Consider the following 22,170-nt stretch of genomic DNA (forward strand, 5'->3'; position numbering starts at 1 on the left):
TATATATATATATATATACATATATGTATATATATATCTATATCTATATCTATATATATATATATATATATATATATATATATATATAAATTTTGGCAGGACCAATTCAAAACAAACTTATAAACAAAGCTATACCGGCCAAAATTATGAGGACAATAGTCCAAAATATTTAATGAAGAGCAACGCCGTAGTGTTGACCAATCTTAAATATTATCACTAAAATACGGAATTATGTTTCGCGAGATGAGCCGAGTTAATTTATCGGCGTAATAAATGTGTACTCGAGATAATACTTTTGCAAAACAATCCGATTATTTGGACACTTCCGGTAAATACAATAGACGCTCAACTTTCTAGGCTCCTCATAAAACTGGTTGTCAGATGGAAAAGTATCATAGATAATAAAGTGCTATTTTCAAGAACTCGGCTAGAGAAGCCTAAAAACCGATACAACTTTCAGAGCAATAATTATTGGATGTTCTCAAAGCTTGCTTTGAATTCCAAAAACGTTCTCTTCGGTATATTAAATATACGGGAAATCTTAGTAGCCTAATTGAAATGGAAACCTTACATTTGTTGATATCGTAACAAAGTTTCACTCGTTGCAATCATATGACTTTTTGAACCTCGTTGGATTCTTATGAAATATATTCAGACGGACATTTCAATTTCTTGTTCTGCTTATTTTCTTGTTTAAATAAATACTATTGAATTGCTTATTCTGTTACGGCATTTTCAAGCGTTTGTGATTTGTTTAATGCCGGAATAAATCATTTTGAAAAAATAGATTTTAGTATTTATAGTATTCATTTAAATATCGTCAGTATTTCTAGATATATATGAATTATTATTTGCTGTTATTTATCTATTATTATTATTTGTTATTATTTATTTATTATTACCTTTATTATTATTTGCTATTATTTATTTATTATTACCCTAATTATTATTTTTTTAATATTTGTTGATTATTACCCTTTATTATTTGTTATTATTTATCATTACCTTTTATTATTGTTTGTTATTATTAATTTATTATTACCCTTTATTATTATTTGTCATTATCTATTTATTATTACCCTTTATTATTATTTGTTATTATTTATTTATTATTACCCTTTATCATTATTTTCATTATTTATTCATTATTACCATTTATTATCATTTCTTATTATTTATTATTTTTTTTTATTATTTATTCATTATTACCATTTATCATTATTTGTTATTATTTATTTATTATTACCATTTATTGTTATTATTTATTATTTATTATTACCCTTATTATTATTTATTATTACCCTTTATTATTATTTGTTATTATTTATTTATTATTACTCTTTATTGTTATTATTTATTATTTATTATTACCCTTATTATTATTTATTATTACCATTTATCATTATTTGTTATTATTTATTTATTATTACCATTTATTGTTATTATTTATTATTTATTATTACCCTTATTATTATTTATTATTACCATTTATTATTATTTGTTATTATTTATTTATTATTACCATTTATTGTTATTATTTATTATTTATTATTACCCTTATTATTATTTATTATTACCATTTATTATTATTTATTATTATTTATTTATTATTACCCTTTATTTTTATTATTTATTATTTATTATTACCCTTATTATTATTTATTATTACCCTTTATTATTGTTTGTTATTATTTATTTATTATTACCCTTTATTTTTATTATTTATTATTTATTATTACCCTTATTATTATTTATTATTACCATTTATTATTATTTGTTATTATTTATTTATTATTACTCTTTATTGTTATTATTTATTATTTATTATTACCCTTATTATTATTTATTATTACCATTTATCATTATTTATTATTATTTATTTATTATTACTCTTTATTGTTATTATTTATTATTTATTATTACCCTTATTATTATTTATTATTACCATTTATTATTATTTATTATTATTTATTTATTATTACCATTTATTGTTATTATTTATTATTTATTATTACCCTTATTATTATTTATTATTACCCTTTATTATTATTTGTTATTATTTATTTATTATTACTCTTTATTGTTATTATTTATTATTTATTATTACCCTTATTATTATTTATTATTACCATTTATCATTATTTGTTATTATTTATTTATTATTACCCTTTATTTTTATTATTTATTATTTATTATTACCCTTATTATTATTTATTATTACCATTTATTATTATTTGTTATTATTTATTTATTATTACTCTTTATTGTTATTATTTATTATTTATTATTACCCTTATTATTATTTATTATTACCATTTATTATTATTTATTATTATTTATTTATTATTACCCTTTATTTTTATTATTTATTATTTATTATTACCCTTATTATTATTTATTATTACCATTTATTATTGTTTGTTATTATTTATTTATCATTAAAATATTAAGAATTTGGGAAGCGTTTCATCTCTTTTGCATGTTTCGTTGAATAGCAGGGATGAATCTTGTTGTTTTTGTTGCGATCCTTTTGTTTTCAATTTAGTAGTGTCAATGTTCGAACATCCTGTTCAAGTGTAAAAACGTTCCCAGAGTCGCTAACGTTTTCGACTTCCATGAGCCTCTTCAGGCGAGTGAAAAATTAAAAAGTATGCGTTTAATTAATGCATTGAAAAAGTCTATTAAAACCGTTTGAAACCGCTAAAAGCACTTAAGCGAGTCCTCCCCTTCATACTGAGCATAATTGATGGTTAGTTTGTTTATGCGACTGAGTAGGGTTTCTATGAATGGAGGACGCTATATACAATGTGAGACGGCTACAATAAGGGTGTTTTTTATCATTATTTTTAAAAAGTTATTATTAGGGGTGTAATGTGTTTGAAGGTGTTGGTAGATGGAGCTATTAGTGGAAGACAAGTGACTAGTAAGCTGGCGAGATATACTGGTCCCAGTTATGCTGATGTATGGGTTGTTTTGGAGGCATATTGTTTCTGGATGAAACTTGTTGTTGGAGTCCTTCCGTCTAGATAGACGATGGAGAATCGCTTAAAGGTTTTCATGAGTGGTAGCAGCTGTTGCTGTTACTGAGCAGACCGACGCGGGAGCTGCAGATTTTGTTGCACTTCCCGAAGTGATACCCTCTGTTAGGCTCTGCTGATGCTGCTTCTGATGCTGCCCTTTTGGGCTCAGCCAGTCTCACTTCTTGACTTTGACTCTCCAGAAGTCACTGTCTGCAGCGTAGGATTCAAGGTCAACACGGTTGACGTTGCCGGATTTTAAGTCCCTTTTGCACACATCCTTAAATCTGAGGAGTGGTCTACCGGTTACTCAGCTGCCGACTGAGAGCTGACCACACAGGATGTCTTTGAGGATCCGGCCATCCTGCATGCGAACGACGTGCGCTAGCCAGCACAGACGTCTCTGAGGGAGTAGGGCAAATATGCTTGGAAGATTTGCTTTGGCAAGAACGTCTTTATTTGGAAGGCGGTCCTGCCATGTAAGGCCTAAAACCATTCTTTATTGCTCAAATGGAAAGCGTTTAGTTTGATCTTTTGACGCGTGTAAAGACTCCATGTCTCACTGCAATAGAGTAAGATGCGAAGGACGCATGCTTGATATATTCTCATCTTTGTGGTTACGGTCAGCATTTTTTTTATTCCAATCTCTTGGTTAGGTGGGCCATAGTTGTTGCTGCTTTCCCGATGCGGGTGTTTAAGGAAGATTTTTGGCGTGCCTTTGGATGGAAGTTCAACTGCGGACAGTAGGCTGTTCTTCACTGCCAGTCCAACACCGTGTAAGCGTGCCTTGCCAGAGAAAAGTGTAATCCTGTTATCTGATGCATTTCTTGCGTCGTCAATTTGCTGAAGATCATTTGAGACTCGAGAACACATGGTCCTAACGTTCCAAGTTGCCAGTCTCAGCACTGGCGTCTTTGAACATTTTTAAGATTTGGTTTTGGTAGGTGCAGAATTTCTGATTTGCTTTTCGGATTTTGTCCTAGCTTCAGTCACCAAATAGAGCAAACAGACCGTGGCGAGTCATCATCTAAGTGACCGGGGGCTGCTCGGCATAAGACGGGCGATGGGTGGCTAGTCGGGATTTCGATGATCCCTCCCGCCGTGGGAGACAACCCGTAGCGTTCAAGCTTACGCCAATATGCTCAAGACGTATAACTCGTAACGTGTTTTTTCTGTCGCTGGAGTAGCAGCAATAAAGTGACTTCTCCAGGGCACAAGCCTGAGCAAAATGCATGGAGGTCTTAATCTGCCCAATACTTAATACCCTCCTCTCGACTTCACTAGTGTGTTCCAAAGGAAAGCAGAGCAGTACGTTTGGCACCAGTTTTGTCGCAGCAGTTGCCAAGATGGATACTTCAAGCAATTGGATGGCGTGCTGAAACCAACGACCAGATAGGTCCTCCCAGCGCTAAGGCCATCCTTATGATGGTCCAATAAATCTGACTGTTCTTCTGGCAGATATTCCTGCAGGGCTAAGGACTTGGCCTGTACTGACATGTGTCAGTGCAGCAGTCAATGCTAGAACAGTGAAGATTCCCAAGCTGTGATGCACGAAAGTGATTATGATGATGATGATGATGATGATGCAAAGACTAACATGTCACAATGCTTAAGATGGTTACGCAAGCACTCAAAATTTACAGTCAAAAGACATCTCCATATAAATAACTATGATTTAGTATCCGACTGAATGCCGGGGCTGTTAATATCCTACCCTATATGGCGGATTATGTATTTCAATGGGAGGTTATAAAAGATGGAATGATAATATGGACCATTGAAATCATTGACACTGAAAATGAAGGTTTAGAGTAGTTAAAATCAGTGTTCCAGCTTATTTAGAAGTCAAAATATTGCAAACTGTACACTTTACTGCCGCCATTTTGTAAATTCCAATATGACCGCCATATGCACATCTGGGCAAATGCAAACATTGATTTTCTGATTCCTTCGACAATAACATTTCCAAAAATCTTTAGTTTGGTAAATCTTCAAAAACTTCCCACAAAATTATGAAATGAAACTGACAATAATGTTGACGCGCGCACATGCACCGTTTCTTTAAAACTGTAATATGATTCAACATATGATTCAACATTTGATTCATAGAAATTCTTTTCTCTGTTAAAATGTTTTCATTTAATTTATTTAAAAGATGTTATTGTGTGACAGACCAACGGTATCACCAATGAAAAAAAAAAAAAAACAAATGTAAAAAACTTTTAATAATTAACAAAACAAATCAGTAGATATTCTTAAAAACGGAACAATCTCTTGTTCCAGGTCACCAACTATGATTTTTCAGGGACGCTGGTACCAGATATTAATTCTCACACACGCGTCGTGGTCGTCTTTCACAGGGAATTCTCCGCGAGTTCTCTCTGCGCAGCGAGATCTGGTTGGTCGGTTTCAACATCGATTTCACCTTCGTGTTAATATACCGTATCACGCAGGAAGTGAAGAGATTTTCATGCACACAAAAGAAAGACAAATTCAGATGTCTCTATTCTACAGGTTAATTTAACACAAATTTACAGAATATAATATGAACTTATATACTCATGTCCAGTGTCAATTTCTTACAAAAGACACTATTTAATCTTGCTCTCCGTGTTTTGGGGTGGCGACGGTCGAGGAAGAGAGGATGCGACGATGACTCTTTGATTAGTGTTAAATTCTCTCGAGAATCAGCTTCAACTCACTGATTTTGGCGCGGGGATTCGATTATATAGTCGGGTTATTCCCTAGACCCAATCACCAATCAATACGTCAGTCCCCGGGGAAGCCCCGATTGCGTGCGTGTGTGCTGATTATTCTGCGAATGCTCGCAGCCTTCAGTTCTCACAAACAAGGAGGTCAATACTTGACCCCTCACCTGGCCCCAGATCGAAATAATATTCGTGATGATTTCATAACGCCGGCGAATTCTCACTTTTTCCCCAACAATAAAAAGTATATGTCTGTTTTACAAAAAACACTTCACTCATAACTTCACTCTTTCTTTCAGCAAGGTTATCCATTGCTGCTTGGACACGCCATAATGCTTAACAGTTATTACAAGTCTAGTTGCCTGGCTTTATTCAGTGTTTCCGAGGTCTTAATCTCCCCCCCCAATGGGAAGCTCTACCGCTCCCGAAGGCAGTCACGCCATACTACACGTGCTATTCTAATTTTCAGCGGACAGATCTACAGACGGAGAAGCATCGTTGTCGACATGTTTCTCTTGAAAACCCAAACATGAGAAAGAAACGAAACACTAATTGAAACTTAAGTCTGATAAAAAAAAAAACAGACAGTTCGACTGAGACTCTTTTTTTTTCTTTTTTTTCTTTTTAGAAATACGTGAACTTGTCTCCTCAATAACTGGTCACTTTATATGCGTCTAAACAATTCCTGTTTAATATAGTGTATAATTATGCTATCATCTATCCTGGAACACACGCGTATATAAAAGGGAGAAGATGGGGTACTATTTTTAAGTCGAATTTGTTTTTTTTTTTTCGAATATGACAATGAAATCACTTAATATGTTATTAAATTATTAAATTATCTTCTCTACCGTCAGCGGTTATATATATATATATATATATATATATATATATATATATATATATATATATATATATATACATATATATATACATATATATATATATATACATATATATATATATATACATATATATATATACATATATATATATATATATACATATATATATATATACATATATATATATACATATATATATATATATATATATATATATATATATATACATATATATATATATATATATATATATACATATATATATATATATATACATATATATATATATATATATATATATACATATATATATATATATATATATATATATATACATATATATATATATATATATATATATATATATACATATATATATATATATATATATATATATATATATATATATATATATATATATATATATATATATATATATATATATATATATATATATATATAACCGCTGACGGTAGAGAAGATAATTCCGGAATTAGTTACGACACCGAAATTAGCGTGGCCTACGCATATTTATACAATCTATCTATATTCCTAACTATTGCTCCTCCCATTATATATTTCTAATCACAAACCACCCGCACGCACGCACACACACACACACACATACACACACACACACACACACACACACACACACACACACACACACACACACACACACACACACACACATATATATATATATACAGGGTGGTCAAAAAGTCAGGTAACATTTTAAAGAAAAACGATATTAGCAATACACGTATATTTAAGTACCATACATTGAAATATAAAACGAAACAAACATGAAATATGTTTATTTTGTTAATTGTCGTCCATTTCTCTCTATTAATCGCTGGAAGCGATTAACCACTGATTGTGTAACACGTGTAATCATGTCAGCTGATATCCGCGCAATCTCCTCTTCAATAAATAACTTTAAAGACGCTATTGTATCAGGCTTCTTGCCATAAACGCTATCCTTTACATAGCCCCAAAGCCAGAAATCAGGAGGGGTAGTTTATATATTACACTCAAATATTTAAACAAATAATATTAAACGAATAGAGATTATAATGGATCATATTGTTTTTTCTACCTTTAACATGTTACCTGACTTTTGGACCACCCTGTATATCTGTCTAATTGATGAGCCCAAATGAGGGCGAAACTCGAGTCTTGGACTTCCGGTTCTTTGACTGCCATGGCTCTTGTGGGTTGCGACGTTGTTTGGCTGTGGAATTTATTATATACAATCTCTCACATTCTGAAAATCATATATATATATATATATATATATATATATATATATATATATATATATATATATATATATATACATTATACTAATTTGATGGAAACAGGAACTCATTTTTAAACTGAAATGGAATCATTATAACTCTAGTTGCGCACTATCGAACTATCTGGATGAATTCTGTGGGGTTAATTTTGAAGAAAAAATGCGAAAAACTGTATTTCCAAGATAACGAATGTTTGTTTTAAATAGACATTTGGCGAGGTAATTAGCTGGCACCGCTACCATGGGTAGATCGGTAGAAATGTTGACTATCTACGTAATGGTTCGAGATTCAATCATCGGCTTGGGAGAGGTGCTAGTCTTCTAGCGGCACCGATGAGTTGTGATACAACGAAACAGGACTGTATGTCGATAACTACAAATATATATATATATGTATATATATATATATATATATATATATATATATATATATATAATAATCGGGCAGTTAAAAAAACGTTTACTAGACAAAAGCAAATGTAAACTTTAATCTAATATGAATATTAATGTTTATTCTTAAAGGTTTTTCTACGATGGAAGGGTTAATGCTTGTTTTTTTTTTTTTTTACTTATATCTGATAGTCCGAATTATTTGGAGCTTTTCGATGACAGATTTGCTTTAACTTAACCGCATCGAGTTGGAACCTTATCAAACTTCATCACAGTGAATTGGGATAAAAGAAAAAAAAACAAATATACAAAAATATTAAAAAAGAAAACATTTCTTCGTTTCTTCGTTTCTTGATCTTTTCAAAAGACTTAATTTCAGTCTGGAATTACCACTTTTGGTTAGTTTTTCAATTTAGTTCATTTTTACAATTACTTTTTTGTATTTTATGACTATCATCATATAATGCAGTTTCATGCAATGCTAAAACAATTTATTATATGCCTTTCCTCTTAAAAGAAGAATTTTGTATTCGTTGAAACTCCGTTGAATGAGGATTAATTATCGTTGTTTGAGGTAATAAACTTTACATGTAAATTTAACTTTAGGGTTATATACATATATATATATATATATATATATATATATATATATATAATTTGAGGTTGCTATTTTTCAAAGGTAAGGTAACCAGTGAAATATAACGAGGTTAATACCAGAATGCTCAATACCGGGATAGAGCAAGTAACACTTTCAGTTTGTCTTTGAATAAGTAGTAATGTGTTGCTACACACAGTCATTAGCATGTTTCGGTCTTCTAGTATTTAGAAACTAGACACCTCTTCAGGCAACAACGCTTATATTCAAAAGCGGAATTCATAAGATTAAGAATTCCGCTTTTGAATATAAGCGTTGTTGCCTTAAAAAGGTCTCTAGTTACTAAGTACTAGAAGACCGAAACGTGCTCATGACTGTGTAGAAATACATCACTGCTTATGTAAAGACAAATTGATTGTATCTATCTATCTATCTATCTATCTATCAATCTATATATATATATATATATATATATATATATATATATATATACCCTTCGAAACAATTTTACCCTTATTTGCAATTTTGAAAAGTAACCATTTATTGCATAGCCTGACAAGGATTCCTGGATTTAACCGATAAATTATCAGGAGCATCAGCATGTCCATAGTCGCGACTATGTAAATTTGTTTTTATTAATCAATAAATATATTTTCTTTTCATGACATATCCATCTTAAAATAATTCATTTCTTACCTTAAATATGTCTAAAAATCGGTGTTTTCTTTTTTGTCCGTTGTCTTGTAAAATGGTGTTTTGTTATCCTTTCCTGGTGGGAAGCATTTACCTTTGAAATGCCCTGACCAAAATAGGTCCCCTCTCTCTTTCTCATTTTCCTTTTATTCATTGTAATCATCGTCCATCTTATTGACATGATAATGTAATAAATTTCTATCTCCCTTTTTTTATTATATGTTTGTATATATATATATATATATATATATATATATATATATATGTGTGTGTGTGTGTGTGTGTGTATAAACAAATTTATATATATATATATGAATGTATAGATGTATGTATGTGTATATATATATATACATGCATATGTGTGTGCGTGTTTATGTATTTCTATATGTATAATTTACTCAAAAATTAATTCACATATAACTGCGAATTTGAAAACACGGCTGTAGCATAAGTGTTGCTAATGTAAGCTATATTTATTTTTATTAAAAGGAGAAAAAGTGTTGTTTAAGTTCTTCGTGAAAAAGTAGAACAACAATAATATTCTTAAGTTTGAAAATACAAACTCATTTATATGTCACGTTTAAGTTAGAAACAGCACTTTTCTCACTCTGTCCATCTTAAGTTTGAAATAGCATTTTTTTATACATTGCCTGCTTAAGATTGTAAGATTACAGTCATTAGCCTACCAATTTGAAGGGTGAGATGAGGGTTTCTTCTGTCTCTCATTACAAAATTTGAATTCGTATTTTTTATCGCGAAAATTCCAGGTGCGATGGACGTCTATAAAATATCTAACATGCTTTATATCTTAATAAAAATAAATTCTACCAGATTAGCTGCAAAAATGTCCAATCCCGTTGAGGAAAATGTCTTCGAATTAAGTTTCTTGTCTAATTTCGTTGTCTTTTTTATGCGTTCGTATCTTATGTTATTTCTCAACGCGGGAAATAAAAAGTGGACATTTGCACCTATATTGAAGGAAAGACTGAAACACGAGGGAATAAGAGATGCATTAAGCGGAAGAGAGTGTATATGTCTACTAGATCTAGGTTGGAGTGTAGGTTGCTATTCACCTACAAAGTCATGCAACAAGGTGTCCATTAACAGTTGGCGGTAAACAGTGAGACACAAGGACATGAAAAACATATCTGAACACTTGCTCGGCCAGAGGTTACGGTCACCTCAACAACATCTATTTTATCGGAGCTGATATTCTTATTTTGCTCCGTCCCATCATTAACTTATATCATTTATTATTTTGCTTTTTGTATAGGTTTTGCAGGTAAAATTGTAGTAACGCGAAAATTACTTATGTTTCTGCACGTCTTATAGATTATAGTTCTTTAGTAATAGAAAAAAATGGAGACGCGCAGTTGAGTTTATCTTCAACGGTCACGTAAATTAACGTGAGTTCTCGCTATTTATATATAAAAAATTGGCTACATAAAAGCAAGCACCTTGAAGAATCGATCAGTTCGTTTGAGGAAAGCGAGCTGTGTATACATATTATTGAGTGACGTATTACGTTGCTCGGATTAAATTGGCTCTTTCCCTCCGCAGGTCTCTATCTTTCATGGCTTTAGGAAGACCTTTAAGTTGTAAACCAGTACCTTCTGTCAATAATTTTGTGTATGTCTTGACAAGTCTTCGGTATAATGTTTAGATGCTCACAGTACCATATCACTGACGACCTCATTTTTCTTTTGCTGTCGGTAGCAATGTTCGGCACATCGTGTTCTTCTTTGTCTTATTACTGAAGAGATCCTAGGCAAGCGACCATACAGACTGCTGCTTATGTTTTCCGGTTGAAGGTTAACAGTGCCCGGAGTATTCTAGTGTAAGTTCCATCTAACTTAATTTCAAGTTTTTTTTTTTTTTTTTTTTTTTTTAAACTGAGAATCCATTGCAGGTGAATGGCAGATTTGCATATAACGTGTTTAGCGTATCTATGCAATAATTAAATGGATTAAGAGACATATATATTCGAGGATCATTCAATAAGTAATACTCCTGACCATTTCTCGTAGCAGTAGAGCAACGAAACCTGGAACTTTCTCTACATAGAAACCACCCAGAGTTACGTATTTTTCGTATTGTTTAAGGCAGCTGTAAAGATCGTTTTAATAGAAAACTGCAGGTTGACCTTCCAACCACAACATGACTCCAGATATCAAGACTGAGTCAACTGGGAAGCGCTTTGCTTTCGAAAACAACTGCATGACTGGAAACTCCTCGGTCTTACATTCACAGGCAATATGAGCTTTAACAAATACATTAAGGATATTGCCAAGGCTGCTGCAAAGTATATGGGTTCCCTCTATAGTGCTAAAATACTACTCACACCTGAAAGCATCCCGTATCCTTACAAAACCACCATAAGCCCATGCATGGAGTATATATGCCACATCTGGATTGGTGCATCTTCCATTAGGATCTTATCCGTAGATAGGGTAAAAAAAGAAGTATTCAATATAATATGTTCTACTTTGTCAACTAAGTTAAATCTAGCTTATTTTCAAGTTGTTTTTTTTTTTTACTGAAAGCCCATGCCGGAAATCATAAAGCAGCACCGTCTCCACTACAGCTTTAATAAAAATGTTTTTCTTATCTGTTCTGAGATTCCCATATAATTTTCGGCCGACTTATTATTTACTTCTGTTAAAACTAAGGTTAAAGATGACGAATAAGTGTTGAAGATCCCCTTTATGGGATTAATGGACTATCTCATGACGTCACTTCCTCTGGTGACATCATTTCTGGTATTGAGTACCGGTGCCCGGTAGTCAGAGATTAGCACTCGGCCAAGGAGGTCGTGTGCAAAGACCCAACTGTTGAGGAATGGTATTGCTCAACCTGCTTTTGCCTGTAATATATGTGAATGCATGTTCGTTTCTTTAAAATCCTGTGTTCCTTCGTTTTTATTACCATTTAAGAAAACTGAAATTTTCAATACTGAAGAAATAGACAGATTATACGGCTTATTATTTAGATAAGAAATTGCATCTTAAATACATATTCAAATTTATATACATCTACACACCAAACGTAGCATTTTTAATATTTTATTATCTCTCTTCTTTTTATCTAAATTTATGTTTAATGTACGTGCTAATCTTCTAATTTATATAATATTCTGATTGGTACAGCCTTATAAAATCCGTATGTTAGGCTTTAAAAAGACCATCTTCTATAATATAAATCTCATCTATCTGTTTAAATGTATGTATTCCTTTCTAAAAATTTCGACAAAATCAACAGATTTTCACAAGATCGGTATTGTTTTGAAGCTCGACCCTTCGGCGACAAATATCGAAAAATTAGCCAAAAACATTAATTCCTTCACTCTCAACTATAGGAAAGGGTCGCTGTTTTTCGCCAATATTTTCAAAAGCCATCCCCTGTTTTCGATTATCTAGCCTTAATTTAAATATACGTCACTTCCGGTTTGGTAATGAGCGCAACAGCAAAACATTACGTTTTTTTCATGTTCTTTTTCTCCTTTGCGATACAGGTTCGAGTCTGCTACTATATATATACATATATATATATATATATATATATATATATATATATATATATATAGCTCAACGCACACGTCCAAACACCCTGGCAGCGGGACACCCATGCTGGTATATAATATTTAAGAGACAGACTGCTTCAAAAAAGGCCAAATTCGCGAACATTGGCTTTAAAAATGTCAATCTGGCAACCTTAGAGAAACTTATGATTTTGATGTTCTCTCGTCTTTGATCATCATTATAATCATGTATGACCATTGTTTAAATATTGTGAGAAAAAAATCGAAGTAATTTCAACACGCAGCCGTTGTTCACGGGAGAAAAAAGTTAGCGAAACGTTATGTGAAAAAAAACCTGGAACAAATAAAGGCGAACATTGCCTCATCAAGAGGTGCTGGATTGAAGGAGTAAATTAAAAATTTCCTCTTACAATATGATTGTATTATTTGTATTGAACTATATAGCACATAATATTACTTTTTAAATATTTATTAGTACTTATTAATTTATGTCATTTGGGTCAATTCTATATTTCAAATACAATGGGCACCATTTTCATTGGAATGTTAATAAATTCACATTTACTGTGTGTTATTGGTTTCTTTGTAAATGCAACCATTTTTAAAACTATTTCATCTGGTGCCGCTATTACGTCAAATCTAGAATATGAATATATTGTTAATTAAGTGAAAAGGAAGAAAACGACTGGGTCTATATTTAATATTATTTTTTGAACGGCTTGGGGGTTTACGTCAGTTTTCGACAGTTGGGGACACTTTAAGGACAATTATGGGTTTTCGACAGTGGAGAACAGTCAGTCGAAAAGAGCTTTCAGTTGGCGACCCAGAGATCCCCCAAGAGAGGCCAGGAATATTGGAGGTAAAGCTGAGAAAAAGCAGATTGGACCGATAAGAAAATCGCTGAGAATTGACGCGACCAGACAGCTAGCGACGGACAACGGTTGGGATTACACTATTTTATGGTGCGTGAGAGTAGCACACACACACACACACACACACACACACACACACACACACACACACCAAGAGTTTATATATATATTGACGCGTCTTTGAAAAGTTGGCAGGTTGAAAAGTTCAAAGACGCGTCTATCATTCACCTGTTTAAGCACACACAAAGGAAATAAGTGTGAGTGTTATAACTATAGAGGAATTTCTCTTTTGTCTATTGCTGGTAAGATTCTAGCTCGTGTAATCCTAAACAGATTCAATGGTTCAATCTGTAAAACTGTGCTCCCAGCAACCCAGTGTGGTTTTAGGGCAGGAAGAGGTACTGTGGACATGATCTTCAGTCTTCGGCAGCTACAGAATAGCGAGGGAGCAGAATAAGGACTTATTTGTCACATTCGTTGACCTCACAAAGGCATTTGATACCGGCTCTAGGGATGCCCTGTGTACTGTTTTGAGGAGGCTTCGTATTCCAGACAAGATGTTGAATGTGATTGTCTCCTTTCACTGGGGAATGGTGGCGACAGTACGATATGGCTGTGAACAAAGTGAACCATTTGAAGTGTCAAGTGGAACTAAGCAAGGATGTGTCCTTGCTCCGATCCTATTTGCTCTTTTCTTTTCGGTGATGCTTTAGACAGCTTTCAGGAACACCTCAGGATGCATAGGTGTTGAGTATCGATTAAGTGGAGGATTATTTAACCAGCAACGGTTCAAGGCCAAAACCAAGACTTTTGTGTAGACTGTTCTTGACCTTCTTTACGCTGATGACCGTGCTCTTGTCACCCATAGTCTTGATGACATGCAGAACATCCTCAATAGCTTTTCTGGTGCATGTAAAGCCTTCGGTCTTACAATTAGCATAAAAAAGACTGAAATTATTCACCAGCCAAAACCAAACAACCAGTGGTATATGTTGATGGTGAAGCTTTGAAAACAGTATCTACTTTTACATACCTCGGCTCTATTGTGTCTGGTGATGCTAAATTTGAAAAGGACATCCAATGTCGAATTAATAAAGCTAGTTAGGCATTTGGTAGGTTGCGACACAGACTCTGGAACAGCCACGATGTGTCTCTAAAAGTAAAGGTGGCAGTCTAAAAATCTGTTGATCTGCCTACTCTTCTGTATGGTGCTGAAACGTGGACCTTGTACCGCAAGCATATAAATCAGCTTGACTCCTTTCATATGAGATGGCTGCGTTTTATCTGCAATGTTGGATGGCAGAATCGTGTTCCCAGTAGTTGAAATCACTGGTATTGGATCATTTTTGATCAGGATACAAATGCGGTGGTCGGGTCATCTTGAGAGAATGGATTACTCAAGAGTTCCTAAGCAACTTTTTTATGGGCAACTGACAAATTCTTGCCGTCCAATAGGGCGCCCCCTGCTTCGTTACAAAGATAGACTAAAAGACAACCTGAAACGTTATGGAATTTCTCTGAGTTCCTGGGAGAGTGCAGCCGGGGATCACAGAGAAATGGAGGAAGATGTGTTTCCTGGGAATCAAAGAATTTGAACATAAATGCCTTTGTCATAGGGACGCACTTCGTGCAAATATGAAGGCTAAACACAAGAAAAATCCACCTAAAAATGAATATGTATGCCACTGTGGTTTCAGAGCACGCAGCAAAGCAGGGTTATCTGTTCACACAATAAGGCATCTTTGAGCCACAGGCATATGAAAGTTCACCATCTGCAGAGGAGTGTGCCGAACGTCTACAGGATTGCAATTATGCATGTGGTGTCACAGAGCTTAGGAGCTTCTGAAGATTGCATACTGAACCCTCATTCATCGTCTTCGATGAGAGAATCACCATATATATATATATATATATATAGATAGATAGATAGATATAGATATAGATATAGATAGATAGAGAGAGAGCGAGAGAGAGAGAGAGAGAGAGAGAGAGAGAAAAAAAATAGGAAGGTATATAGAGAAAGCGAGATAAAGAAAGAAAGCGTTTCCTAGTTGTCAGGATCAAGTTGTAACAATATAATGGGGCCATTGTTGTTAAAACTAAAACTTACCTAACTTGGCAATATCTGTGCTAGTCTATCTCTCAAAAACCTAATGGAAGATTCTCATTCTAACGCAAACAATATTATTGCCATATTTGGACAAAAACGACACAGAATTTTTATCCTTGTTAAGAAGCGTAAGAGTGTATTTTATATCGACTTCCTAATTCGTCACTGCATCTTCGGCGAACGGAATACCTATCCATATTCTAACACACAGGCACACACACACGCACACACGCACACGCGCGAGCGTGCGTGTGTGTGTCGGTTTTTCTTGCTGATGCATTAAACGATAAATCGGTTTATAGCGTCTCCACCCTTAGAAATCATAGAAAATATTTTTGCATTCAAAAAGCTTTCATATAATATTTTGGCCGTAAACAACACGAAGATTATTGTTTACTATTTAAAATAATGAATAAATAAATAAATAAATAAATAATATTTGTATATATATATATATATATATATGCTGTATATATATATGCTGTATATATATAAATATATAAAGCATATATATATATGCGTGTGTGTGTGTGTGTGTGTGTGTGTGTGTGTGTGTGTGTGAGAGATGCTTTCCCAAGAAAAAAATGTCCCATGGATTTCAACTCAAAGTCGTGAGTTTCTTATTACAATTTATATTTTATTTTCCTACATAATATTCATGTCAGGCACCGGTGCTCGAATCGACGTGGACAACTTTTCTTGAAGAATATATATATATATATATATATATATATATATATATATATATATATATATATATATATATATATATATATATATATATATATATATATATATATATATTCCCCATCTTAGGTTGAGCATTTGGGAAGTGATATACAAATTGCCATTAGCGTATGGAACGATTCTCTTTGTGTAAACAAATTGAGCTTAGGTACTTTGGACAATGGCAACACACGCCCGCATAGTAGTAACCGTATAGCGGAACGGTTGGATGCTCCGACTGTCGTTTGGGCGATCGGGTTTCGATCCTGGCTTGATGTAGTTGCTTGTCTAGCCGGACTAATAAACTGCGAAACAGTACTGTATGTGGATGACTATATATATTCAGTAAATTTACAGTATATTTTGTTCTTTTTATTTATAATATTTCTATTGTTTTTTGTTTCGGTTTGTTTGTTTTAAAATTCGTCTGCATCTGTTTCTTTGCTCGGCTTAATCCAGTGCCCCCAGGCCGTACCCGAATCATAATTGAAGGAAAATCCTAAAGATCCGGGTCAAATGCTTCAAGAGTACGAAGAAAATATAGGCAGGGTGTTCATTTTACAGGGCGGCCGATAAAAAAGGGTGCTTCATCATTATTGTAGCGAAAAATGTATTTTAAATAAAAACTCATTGATAACTACTACGATTTTTGGTAGTTTCAACAATAAGCAATGTTATCTACCTAACTGTCATGTCACACTTAGTTAAATCTTCCATGATTCAACGAAAAACTGATTTCGGCTATGTTTGTTTTGTCACGTTACATCTGATGGAAACACAAGGGAAATAAAAAGATGAATTTTCTAACTTTTTAGAAAACTATTTTTTTTATAATTATCGTTTTTTGCAAGTTTTGAATATTTTCATTACTGCGACATGACAATGTAGTATATATTATTAGTTAAACTTGAATTCAATATTTCGATTACCGGTTTTCGCTACAATAACGAAGAAGCACAGAAATGTTTACTAATATCCTCATTAATTATGTTTGAAAGCAATATTTTTCTCTCCAAAAATGTGTGACGATAAGAATATTCATTTGATTAAAAAGAACAGTTTGCCAAATTGTTTTCTTTTTAAAAACTTATTTAAAAATATTTTTACATTATTTTTTTCTTTTTTCTTCCTTCTGTATTCTCACTTACTTTGTTGTTTTATTCTTTCCATTTATTTACTTTCATACAAAAAGAAAAGCGGCTATTTTTTTTAATTTACGAGATTTTCCAGTGCGTGCTCACATACATGTCTATAGTAAAATTAAACCCTCATGTTTGCCCTTCTGTAAACTTCAGAAAGAATGGGTAGCGAACGTGCATTGAATGATTTCAACGGTTATACTATTTTAATTTAAGACATTGAACTTCACAATTCCTTTGGTGTTTGCACTAACTATTAACAAGGTCTAGGGACAATTTTTACATTTGGGTGACTTACATCTACACCCTGATTGATTCTCACATGAATCAAATATATGTTAGATTGTTACAGTCGGCCAATCTCTACATCTGCTCACAGAAAGCAATAGCTAAAAATATTGTGTACTAACAAGTATTAAGAACAAAAGCATGAGAAACATTTTGTTTGTTAATTTGTTCGCCATTTAAACAAACTTAGCCACAGCAACGCGTAGCCTGGTATAGCAAGTACATATATATATATATGTATATATATGCATATATATATGTATATATATGTATATATGTGTGTATATATATATATATATATATATATTCAGAAGTGTAGATGAGACAAGTCATCGGTACCGTCGGTTTAAAACCTGACAAAAGTCAACTGTTTTAGGTCCCCATATCAAGCTCTGTTCAGCCCATCTATAGTATCTGTTTATTAATTGGCTGAAGAGAACTTGATACGGGAACCAAAAACAAACAACTATCAAGTTAGAATCCGATGTTACCGATGACTTATCTAATCTAACTTTACGTGTGAAACATACGCAAGAAGTACATTCAGGGTGTTGCCATTTTTTATATCTCGTTTTGTTCATGTTTTACACCAAAATCCTCCCATTTACTTAAAAAAGGGCAAAGCAATTAAATTTGCTTATAATAAACCTCTACGAAACCTCTTGAATCGGTGCTAATTATGCTATACTATCAAACAAATAAGCCGTTTGTACAAGTGATCCCCTATCATAAGCAAATTGGTGATCACTGGACATAACATGGGTTTGAAACCTGATTAGTTTCGTTTATAAACTTTTCCAATCGCTTTTTCTCTCATATATATATATATATATATATATATATATATATATATATATATATATATATATATATATATATATATACTAGCATTTCAGCCCGACGTTGCCCGGGTGTTTGGAGGTGTATGCTGAGCAAAAAAAAAAAAGAGTAAATTTTTTTTAATTTGACCCCTATTATGACCCCTTAAAATTTATAGTTTCGGGCTCAAATCACTTTATTAAATTAGATCCAGGTTCAAGGAACCTATATCTAAAATTTCAAGTGTCTAGACCCAAAATTGTCGGAGGAGTTTGGTAGAGTTCTTAAAGGTCAAATCGTTGAAATTTGACCCGTTAACAGCCAAATTTCTGGCTGACACCCGTCACATCGATTTTCCCAAATCTCAGTACCCGGTATTTCAAATTTCGAGTCTATAGACTAAAAATTGACAGAGTTATTGCGTAGGGAAATGTACACAGACAGACAGACAGACACGTTCACTTTTATAGATATATAGATAGATAGACAGGTAGATGAAACAAAAATATATACATATACATAAATATATATGGAAACGATTTTGTGTTCATTGTAAGCTTTTTACGCAAATATTTCGCAAGTATAAATCATGTAGAATATCTGCATGAATATAATTACCCGTAATAGTTAACTAAAGGTGATCACCCTATAAGAAAACTGAAAAAACTAATAGGGAATTAATTAAAAATGAATGTTTAAAAGAATATGCAAATTAGTTAGATCTTTTGCTAATGAATGCAATTCGATAACTCATATATAAGAAAATTGTATTTTCTTTTTAAATAAATAGAAAAATAGTGTTTTTAATATGAATATCACTACAAACCAAAGGAATACGGAATTATAGGTATATATATATATATATATATACCCCCCCCACATATATATATATATATATATGCATCATTTAAAGCAAGAAAGAAACGAAGGTTTTTCTGCTCATCATGGTATATTTTATTTCCTAAATCATCGCTATCATTTCCCGAAGAAGTCCTCCGAAAATGAGGACGAAACGTTGAATATTTCTTAAAAGACTGTAGGTTTTCTTCCTTTTTTCATATATATATATATATATATATATATATATGTATATATATATATATGTATATATATATATATATACGTTTTATTTTTTATTTACCGTATCTTTCTGTTAAGTTACACTATTTTTTCAGCCGTTATTTTGGCCGTCTGTAGCTTCCTTAGACTTTTACAGGAACACCTTTTCTGTGTGTGTGGTGTGTGTGTGTGTGTGTGTGTGTGTGTAAGAAAGGCTTAGCTTCTAGTTTGGACCTTGGTGAAATTCGGAGCTCTTTGTCTGGACCTGCACGCTGGCGGAGGACGCGTGGTGGTCACCCTCTTTTGGAACTGTGACTGCCCGGAGGTTCGGTCCTGCTGCCCACCCTGATTAGGGAAGACCCTAGAAAATATGGGCTAAAATTGGAGGTCACAACTGTGCCTGAATAGAAAGCCGCATCCAGTGGGGCATCCTATTTTGCGATCGAAACCAGAAAAATTTAAAACACAAAAACAAATACACATATCCACCCTTCGGTGCATCGAATATAAAAATTCTGCTAGACCTCAGTGACACGGATAGACAAGCACAACGAACTGCCCTGGTCTCAAAAACACTCGTGGCTCTTAACGTGGACATTGCTGCACTAAGAGAGACCCGACTCTCAGAGAAGGCTAAGCTGGAAGAAAAGGATTCAGGATACACTTTCTGTTGGAAAGAGAAGAGATAAAGATGAAAAAAATAATACACGGATCATCAGACCACACCAACAGCTGTAAATGAGAGACTTATGTCTCTTAGAATTCCACTGCCTTCTGATTACTTCATTACTGTCATCTCGGCATATGCATCAACCCTAGACACCGACAGTGAAGTGAAACGAGAATTTTACTAGCAGCTTGGCAAACTTATAACCATAGCCCCACCACACGACAAATTGATTCTGCTGGTTGACTTAAACGCGAGAGCGGGGAAAGACCATAGACTCTGGAACTCTGTCTGGGGGAAGCATGGTCTTGGTAAATGCAACTCAAACGGCCGTCCGTTGTTAGGACTTTGCTCAGAATTTGAGCTATTCATTACCAACACCCAGTTTATATACGGCATAATCACGTTGACACACCGGTTCCCGTCAGATCACCGAAGTTAAGCAACGTTGAGCCTGGTCATTATTAAAATAGGTGACCAATTTGGGAAGTCCAGGTGCTGTATGTAGGAGGACGTCGACACCTCCCTACAAAAAATTGCAAAAACCTAACGTCGTCATCTCCCCTAACGGGGATATACATGCGACTGGAGAACGCTTGTGAATTTCATACTCCCATGAAACTTCCTCCTTCGGAGGAAGCCAGTTAAACCCTGAATAGGGTTGGTGCTAACTGCACACACACAATACCCAGTTTCAGCTCCCAAATTGATTTAAGACCACGTGGAAACATGATGGATCTTAGCATTGGCACATTCTAGACTATGTCATCGTCCGTCAGAAAGATAAAAAGGATATCCACGTTACTAATTCAGTAGTCAGTGTAAATGACTCATGGACTGACCAACGTCTGGTCATCACATATGCTAAATATACCACCAGAATTAATTTCACTTAAAACAGCAACCTCGGAAAAAATATAACTTCACCTAACAGAGGTAAAAACAAAATACCAGCACACTATCGAACAACACTATAAACCGAACCAATTCTTGCTGCCTGGAAGAACAATGGTTGTTAATCAGTAAGATCATTAATGTATCAGCCAAAATCACAGTCGGTTTAAAGAAAAAGAAAAATCAAGACTGGTTTGATGAAAACTGCTGAAATTAATCTACTCATTTGAAAAAAGATAAGCGCTCGCCATGCTCATGAACAAGACCGCTGAAGCCGGCTTAAGACCAACATTTACAGAAACCGCAAAAAACAGTGTCAATCAAGATTGCGGGAACTAGAAAACAAATGGCGGCAGTAGAAAGCTTCAGAATTGGAAGGTTTTGCAGAAGCCCGCGACCTTAGAAATTTCCGGTGTAAAACAAAGTTTTTGGCCCTTTAAGATCATCAACCGGAACATTCCTTGCAGCTGACAATGCCACCCTCCCCAGCGATCCGCAATCAATTCTGGA

The 22,170-nt window shown here is 33.5% G+C and overlaps 1 pseudogene; it reads left to right on the plus strand.

The window, feature by feature from the left end:
- Positions 1-21,154: 21,154 nt before the first annotated feature.
- Positions 21,155-21,273, plus strand: LOC145261430 (5S ribosomal RNA; annotated as a pseudogene).
- The last annotated feature ends 897 nt before the right edge of the window (positions 21,274-22,170 follow it).

Source organism: Euprymna scolopes, chromosome 37 (genome assembly GCF_053919585.1).
Source record: "Euprymna scolopes isolate OS-2025 chromosome 37, ASM5391958v1, whole genome shotgun sequence".
Classification (NCBI taxonomy): domain Eukaryota; kingdom Metazoa; phylum Mollusca; class Cephalopoda; order Sepiida; family Sepiolidae; genus Euprymna; species Euprymna scolopes.